Source organism: Clupea harengus, chromosome 6, assembly GCF_900700415.2.
Source record: "Clupea harengus chromosome 6, Ch_v2.0.2, whole genome shotgun sequence".
Taxonomy (NCBI): domain Eukaryota; kingdom Metazoa; phylum Chordata; class Actinopteri; order Clupeiformes; family Clupeidae; genus Clupea; species Clupea harengus.
In genome coordinates this window covers 6,388,552-6,397,760 of record NC_045157.1, presented here as the reverse complement: position 1 = coordinate 6,397,760, position 9,209 = coordinate 6,388,552, and the positions used below count along the sequence as shown (strand labels likewise).

At 40.9% G+C, this 9,209-nt stretch overlaps 1 long non-coding RNA gene across 1 annotated transcript; it reads left to right on the top strand.

The window, feature by feature from the left end:
* The first annotated feature begins 5,063 nt into the window (after window positions 1-5,063).
* On the top strand, window positions 5,064-5,662 carry LOC122132955. The gene is made up of 3 exons (XR_006152452.1): window positions 5,064-5,160; window positions 5,269-5,385; window positions 5,603-5,662. It is a non-coding gene; the product is annotated as an uncharacterized LOC122132955 (long non-coding RNA).
* The last annotated feature ends 3,547 nt before the right edge of the window (window positions 5,663-9,209 follow it).

Sequence of the window (9,209 nt, the reverse complement as noted above, 5' to 3'; positions counted from 1 at the left end):
ATTCGATATCTGCTTTTGACCCGTATCCTATGCCTAGGGTCGATGAGCTGATTGATCGGTTGGGTTGTGCAAAGTACCTGACTACCCTGGACCTCAGCAAAGGATATTGGCAGGTACCCCTGGCTGCGGACACCAAAGAACTGACGGCGTTCAGAACTCCCTTTGGTTTCTATCAGTACACCATGATGCCTTTTGGCCTGCAGGGGGCGCCAGCCACATTTCAGCGCCTTATGGATAAGGTGCTGGAGGGGGCTCGGGAGTACGCGTCAGCGTACCTTGACGATGTGGTGGTCTTCAGTCACACCTGGGAGGACCATCTGACCCATGTCCAGGAGGTGCTGAGGAGGATCCAGGCCGCAGGACTGACGGTGAACCCCAAAAAGTGTGCCCTGGCTCAAGCAGAGGTGAAATACCTGGGGTATGTCATCGGTGGAGGAACCGTGAAGCCTCAGCTCAGCAAGGTCAGTGCCATTCTGGAAACCCCCAGACCTACCACGAAGAAGCAAGTGCGCTCTTTTCTGGGTGTTGTGGGCTGGTATAGAAGGTTTGTTGAGAACTTTTCCAATAGGGCAGCCCCTTTGATTGAATTGACCCGTAAGTCCAGTCCAAATCAGGTGGTGTGGTCTGAAGACTGTGACAAAGCTTTTAATGATTTGAGAAGTTGTTTGTGCAGTGACCCTATTTTACAGAACCCTGACTTCAGCCAGCCGTTCACCGTGCAGACGGACGCGTCTGGAGTGGGCCTTGGTGCTGTGCTGCTGCAGGGGGAGGTAGGAGAACAAAAGCCGGTGGTGTACCTCAGCCGGAAGCTCTTCCCGAGGGAACTCCGGTATTCCACCGTGGAGAAGGAGTGCTTGGCGTTAAAGTGGGCCGTGGACTCGCTGAAGTACTACTTGATGGGGAAGGACTTCATCCTGGAGACGGACCACCGTGCTTTGAAATGGCTACACCGGATGAAGGATACCAACTCCAGGGTCACCCGGTGGTACCTAGCACTGCAGCCCTTCAACTTCGAAGTCCGGTACAGGGCTGGACCTGAGAACACAACGGCGGATTACCTTTCTCGGGTTTTCGAGGACGAAAATCCTTGAGGAGGGGGTAATGTGACGGAGCAAAATATGCGCCGTCACTATAAATAGCACACTGAAAGTCGGAGAATTGTTTTGTAAATAAGTGTGCAGCGAACATTATAGCGTGAGTGCTTGGTGGACTGTGAGTTGAGTGATACCCAATCGCGGCTGGAACAGCATGGCGCCGTCCTGTGAGCAGGATCACTCATGAAATACAAAATGGAAGATCATGGAAATCGCGGAGCTCACCTGCAGCATAACATGCCCCCAACCGAAGCAGAGCGCATCTGAAACGTCTTCCTTATTCACGCAGAAGCGTCAAAGAATGGACGGTTCCACCTGAGACGGGTGTTTTCTTCCGTATGGAAGAATTACATTATATCTGGCTGTCAGAAGCCTAATTAGTGTAGTTGTGCATGTGAGGATGACAACTATGAATTATTGTATGAATGATACATGTTTAAGAGTTATAAATATGTCTGTTTAGGTAATTGATTAAAGTATAATGGTTAACTCCTGGGAGGAGGAGTTAGGGTGAATATAACCTGCATCCAGGTAATGGCAGGGAGTCGAGCTTTGTCCTCTGAGGTGAGAGGATGACTGTACTAATTAATTAAGCGATTTATTGCAAGTCAGTAGAACTATTATTTGTATTTGTTTGTGGGGAAAGTTAGTTGTGTTAAATGTAGAGTGCGTCTTGTCTGTTCACCTGCCGGCAGCATCAATAAATCTGCACCTTGTTGGCTTACTTGAACGCTTTCTGCTGGTTACTGCCTCTGCCGCTCAACACTCTACTTCACACCCAGCCACTGTATAATCCTGGAGCAGGACCTGCAGGTATCCAAACTGGATGAGTCTTCCTGGGACCGGAAGTTCTGAGCTGAAGAAGGCCACCTGGTTGGGGCAGTAGATGTTTGTTACTTCAGCCCCCACCACTCAACCTCCTCCCCACACACATCCCATCCCCCAACTCTCTCCCATTCCATGTCACTGTTTGACTTTTCAATTTCAGACTCAATGCTGCCCCCTGTGCCTTTGACTGTTGTCTCAGAACATTTTGTCATTGCCAGAAGAGGGCAGCATGACCCTGTATTTAAGCACAAGGTCTTTCACAATATGTGGCAAGCTGTAAATTACAAAACCCTGCTATAAAGACTATGCATAAGGCCAACAGTATGACATAGCACATTTCACATTATGGACTGAAGAGGATATGTCGGATGAACATTTTTTTTGGCACATTGTAATGAAATTGACTCACATGATAGAACCAGCATCCTATTTGTGTGCACTGTAGCTGACCAGCCAAACCTGTTCAGTCAATAAAGCCAAATACAACAAATAGGAATTATTTCATTCATTGTCATTGATGGTCTTTGAATTTACTTTTGTGGGTATGATTACCCAGGGAACACACTGACAGTGTATGAAGAGAATGAGGATAGTATCAGGAACCACTTTAGTTTGCCAAAGGAAAGCCTCTGTCCATGGTGCTGAAAACCCTTCAGGTTTCTCTTGGGAAGCACCTACATACTATGAACTGCTCTACCTCTATTTGATCTATATGCGTGCATTTACACAGTGTTGGAAGAAAGCATAGTAAACATTTACTAATTACTACTGCTATCTAGATACCCTAACACACGGTTACAGCATAAAACAGATTACAACTATGAATGTTACCATACAAGTACTTATTAACCAATATACTTCAGACAAAAATAAAAGGTTATAATACTTGCTTTAACCCCAACCCCCTCACACAAACCTACACACAAGAATTCACACATACACACACACAAACCCACACACAGTAACACACACATACAAACACACACACACACACACACACACACACACACACACACACAAACACACACCCAGCAGAGGTGCACAGTAAACCCCACATAGTGCTGATCTGCTCAGAATTGACTGAATTGGATTAAATGAAGCCGCTCTCCATTCTGTGACTGGTAGTGACATGAAGAGAGAAGAAACTTTGAGCAACTTTTACACACCAAATGAATCAGCAGCGCCCCCTTTGGAACATTTCGGAGCATGACAGCCTAAACACAATCAGAGAGCTGCTTAGTAGTACAGTGCTGTGAATCTGAAAACAGCAGCAACAAGGCGCCATCAGAGTTTTTCAGATCACACTTTTACCCCTAAACTTCAACACTGAATTAGGCTTAAGCTCACATAGGTCATACATAAGTCACATATGTAAAATGTCAAGACAACAAAAGTTTCACTTCATGGTAAATGTAATCCTTCCGTCAAACGTTCTTTGAAGTTGGCCTTGCTTACCTCTTCACCAGGAAATGATGGCTTGGTGCTTTGATTTCTTCTCTGTCTCTCTGCTCATATGTGTGTATGCTTTATAGTGACATGTAATGAAGATGATCTTCTGATCTTCTGATATTCCCATGCTCTGCAATACATTCAATAATCCCCTTTTGAACTTAGGCAACAGTTTTGTATCATTTCATCTATCAACAGTAAACATTCTGTCATCTGATGAAGGCTCCTACTTCTGTGTCATCATAAAATGTAAAATGTACATTTTGGAAATTGAACATATTTTTTGTGTAAGGTAAACCCATGTCTCATACTTCAGTGAGACCAAAACAGAAGATATCAGAATGTTCTGGTTCAGACCAGCTTCAGGAGATTCCCATCCAAGAGTCATTTACACCAACAACAGCAGGGGTGGTCAGTGTGAGGGTCGTTGCGTCTACAGTCTTTCTGAGAAGGACATCAACGTCACTGATGCTGGAACTTACTACTGTGGCATAGCCACAATTAACATTTTTATCAGAACCTTAGGTTACAATGTAGGATATAAGGGCTGAAATGTTTTATGTCGGTATTGTTTTTACCTGTTGCTAACAAGGTATTATAGCTACCTCAATTACTGGGCTAAGGCATTGTTCATTTAATCACATTGCTTGCGTAGAGATACAGCAGCAGTACATAGAATTAAAACAGTTATTCTGGGATGACTGCTCAGGTGCTGCAATCCTGTGTTCGTGAATCTGTCATTAGATCAGAATATTATTTGGTTGCTCATTTGACTTGCAGATTTCACCAGAAATGGTTCATGCTAATATGCGTATGACTTAGAGGCTGAACCCCCTCCCCAATGACATCATATGTTTGTTCCTCGAGTCACTGGATGGAAAATTCAACAGGAAGTGATATTTTTTTGACGCACAACTATTTAAGTCTTTCACTCCACATTGAATGTACTTGAAACAAAGCCATTCAACTGTGTGTGTTGTCTGTAGTTGGATATTAGTGGACTTAATGCACTTAGAGTAAACTTGCAAGAAACTCATACTGTTTGAATAATGCTTTGGATACTTATAATCCTTCTAATGCACATGTGTAAGTTAATTTAAATATTAATATTTGTATTTAAAGATGTTGTTCTGATTGGTAAAGTTATTGGTGTTTCTGGGTGTAATGTCTGATGCAATGCTTTGACTACTACATCATGAAATTGACTCATATGCTTTACCCTCATACTTTTCTAGACAAAGCACATGATATTATTCAATTAAATCGAAGAACAGAAGCTGCACCTGGAGATTCAGTGACTTTAGATTGCTTTTTCCCTGTGGATTTTGAAAACGAAGCACTGTCCTGGTACAAACAAACACTGGGACAAAAGCCTTTTTTGATCATTAGGTCGTTTAAAGCAACTCCATTCTGGAATCCTTTATTTTCTGAAGACTTTAAAAATGGACGGATTAACATAAAGCAGTCTAAAGGAACATTTAATCTGACCATCACAAACATCAAATCATCTGATGAAGCAACATATTACTGCACAGCGATACTGATTTCTGAACTTACATTTGGAAATGGAACGTTTGTGGCTCTCAAAGGTAATACACGTGTGTTTCAACAGAACACGCCAACAATTCAGGAGTTATGAGACATTTCACTCACTTATATATTATGAACCTTCTTTAAAATACAGGACACGGACAGTTTAACCTCAGCTTTAATGAGGATAGAGCTTTCTTCTGTGCAGTGGCCAACTGTGGAAAAATGAACACTGAAAAGAAAACAGTTTTGAACACAGGTATTTGTTTTCATCAAATATGATTAATGTAGATGAGGAACATTATTTTATGATGTGGAAAGGTGAAGTGTCTTTACATAGAGCGTGTTGTTTTCTGCTGTTTTTCAGAAAAAGCTGTGGATCCTGTTGTTTATGGTTTGGCTGCTGTGTCGGGACTGTGTATTTTGGTCATATGTTTCTTGGTCATTTTAATTTACCAAGACAGGAAACACAAACATGACAAAGGTATATCATCTGTGAGATCAAAAATATCTTATTTTTATATCATATGTGCTTTCTCCTGGGGGTCCAGACTCTGGGCTTTGTAAAGTGCTTTTGAGACAATTTCATTGTTTTGGCGCTAGATAAATGAAATTTAATTGAATATCAAATTATCCTGTCATTTCAAGAGAATCCAGCCATCCTTGTTTATCTATTTCTTCATGTATTGAATCTTTTTAAGAAGTGAAGTTTCAGCAAGTTCACACAGACAGGTCCAACAGAGATCCATCAAGTGGGCAGGTACAAAACATAATGGCATCCTTAAAATGTTCATTTACATTACAGAGTATGTTAAATTTGTCTTATTTAAGTCAAGATCTAAAGCCTTGAACTGAGATATTTTTGGAAAGAGCTAACATGTAGGCCTAATTGTTGTTTACCCAGGATGTTGAAGAACTGGTCAACTATGCTGCCTTGCACTTCTCTGATAAGAAACTGGAAAAGAGGAAAGAAGAAGAGAGACCTGCCACGTGAGAGCATATACTCTGATGTCAGAGGTTAAGAAATGTGAGGGGCTTTCAGATGAAATACGGACTCCCCTCTTTGTGCCGCACCCTCTCAATCCGCCTCTCATCTGAAAGACAACATGCTGTCAGAGTCGCTTAAGCAAGATACCACCACGGTGAGGTAACCATAGGAACGGCTCAGTAACAAAACCACTTTTGGGTAGCCAACATGTCTGTAATTTAATCCTCTAAATTGTATCATTCACAATTAACAAATTACAATATATGGCGAAGGAAAGCACGTGATTCGTGTATTTTCTTAGCCTACATTTGAACGAAAAGATGGCGCCAGCCAAACCGCCCACCTAGCCATCGCTGCCCGCTTGTCATTGAAAATGAATTGAATTGTAGGCAGTGTCTCTTTCCATCTGAAGCGTGTAATAACCAGAATTAATTGTGGATAACTTGTGGATACCAGTCAGATGTCATGTTGTCAAAATTACTACTGTAATTATCGCTTAATAAAATAAACTTAAATTTCAGTGAATACAGTTTTGCATGTTCTGCATGTTTTTTCATGAAAATCATTTACAACTGAGCTAAATATTTGGCCTACGGTACAAATGGCAAGTTGTGTGAGATTTGTGTGTCCTTATACATAATGTACTCTTCAGTCATCATCAATCATCAGTCTGTCACAACAAAAAATACATTGCACTGAATGACACTGGCATGCTTCACCACAGTCAGTATTTCCCTGTAAACTGGTCACAAGCCAAAACACAAACTATGTCCATGCATAAAATATGAAAGTAGAAATACCTTTGGAGTTTAGTTTCTGTGAAGGTGCATTCACAATCGGTTACTCTAGTCTAGTTAAAGTGCTTCCCTATTTCAGCCAACTAGCAATGGAATTCATTTTTCTGTTATAGACAAACACAAAAGAACAATTGCAAAAAATGCTATGCAAGTGACAGCAGGTTAACCGATACTCAACTAAAGGAAAACAACCCAGGGTCATTGTAACACACAATTTCCAGACTGAGAACCACAGCCTTACTGAACTCCTGTAATGTGTGTTGACAATGACATCAAAGAAACATCTATAGTTTCAGCAACTAGCTGTTAGATCATTATTATAGGTTTTAAATGTATTTGTTGTGTTTAATATTACATATTTCATGTTATTCAGTTGGATTTGTATTTAAGTAACTGTTGATCCTTTTTAGTGCTTGGCAGCATAGCTCTTTGAGGCAAAATGATGTCTTCAGTGTGGTGGCAGTTTGACCACTTCCTTCCTGTCTTTTGTGACCCTTGAAAGGCAGCTATGTTCACTTGGCTTTGTACCTTATTGTCTACTGTCATATGGGGCACCAAGTGTCACACACCTTTTTTGAAGACAGAATGCACTTGGGTTTGTATCTTGTCACCTACCTTCAAAGGCTCATGTGTTGTTGTGTTGTTTTTGTTGCTTGCTTTGGTTTAAGTTGAGACGTACAGTAGGTCAATGTAGTATGTGTTGTCAAGACATGAAACTCAACCCTTAAAGACAGATATCTTCAAACCCATACTTAAGACACACACACTTTAGCTTAGCTGTAGATAACTAAACTGAAGTATGGTAAACAAAGGAGTTCACAAAGCAGGTCTAACTTTCAGGAATCTTTCTAGTCAGATGTCAGATTTCTTTACAGTAATGATGTTGTCCTGGTTAATCGGTTTAGCAAGGATCTCTTTCTTCAGACAAGTTGCCCTTATACCCTGTCAGAAGACTCCTTTCTCAAGTCAATGACATTAATATCCAAGAAGCCAGATTAAACTATGTGACCACGCTATTGTTGAGTTCCTGGTTGATCCAACTATCCAAATAATTAAATTCTAAACCCTTACATGTTAAGTGGTCTGGTGCCATCAGTGTATATAGGTGGCATTAAAGTCTTTTGAATGAGTGCTAATAATAAATAATAATTACAGTAATAATTACGTTATAGTACAGCTTGAGTCCCAAACCCACAGCCAAGCCGTAGCAGTAACTTTGAAAGATGTGCACCACAAATGTGTTAACTACAGTTTACAGTGTTTTTTAGTGAAAGATTGTAATCACAGCACAATCATAGATGCCTGCAGAGGGAGAAAAACACCACTCTCTTCCTCAACCTGTAAATAAACGATGAAAGCTTCAGTTTTGAAATGTTCTCCTGTAGAAAAATTTACAGAAGTCTGAAGATAGATGAGCTCTCCATTAGCCAGGTTTTAGCCTTTCTTGTAGCCAATGACATGGATGGAGCATTCGGAATCTGACTGCCTTTACAAAACATATCTCACAATTCCTGCAAGCAGCGCGCAGGCAGAACGTAGTAAACTATTAAAAAGTGTGTGCATGCCCATCATGGGCCAGGAGCGCCTCCCACACCATTCTGCTCTATGATCCTGCATTGTGTCCACTGTTCTCCATGTCCTACCTTGAGCCATCACAGTTATCACTGATAAAAGAAACACATACACATTGCTTTTTTTTAATAGAGCTTGGTATGGGCATTGGATCTGTATTTACAATGTGAATATGAGACCTGCATCTCACCCATTTCATTATTAATCTGTATCTAAAAGTGAGTTTACCATACAGTGGAAATGGGATTGACACACAGGGAAGGGGTGGAGTGTCATTTAGATTTTGATCCATCACCACGTCCTTGAAGGTACACAGATGTAAAGCATTAGCCAATAAGCACGAGGGGGAGGAGAGAGGGGGTGGGAACTGCATGCAGTGTGTGCACACATTTCCTGTAAAACCACATTTTTACTCAGACATATTGTCTGTGTCATGGGCGTCAAGTCAACTATGCTTAAACTTTGTTTTTGTTTACTTTAAAACTTGTATCCATCTATCTGTTTTGCATAAACGTATTGTCAACTGTTATTAGTAAGTCATTACAGGTATTAAAATTACTTAATAACTGAGGGTTGAAGAAGGTTGAGGAACTTGCTTACATGATTAAGGTCATTGGTTTGATTCAGAGGGAGAACGCTGTGTTCTTTTTTATGTCTGAGATGTTTCTGTTGCTCACCTGCGAAGAGAGCAGACATGTGTTTTCTCAGTTTTAGTCCTTTCTTAATATTTATCATAGTCATTTCAGCTTGCTTGGTTGTAAATAAATCATTTTTAAACGCATGCTATGAAGTGAATAATACTATGATAATCATTTAATTGTGTTTTGAGCAATTATTACAATATGTTCCTGGAAAATGTTACTGTTACAGACATTATTCACAGTCTCTTGTGTGCATGCGTGCGTGCGTGCGTGCGTGCGTGCGTGCGTGCGTGCGTGCGTGCGTGCGTGC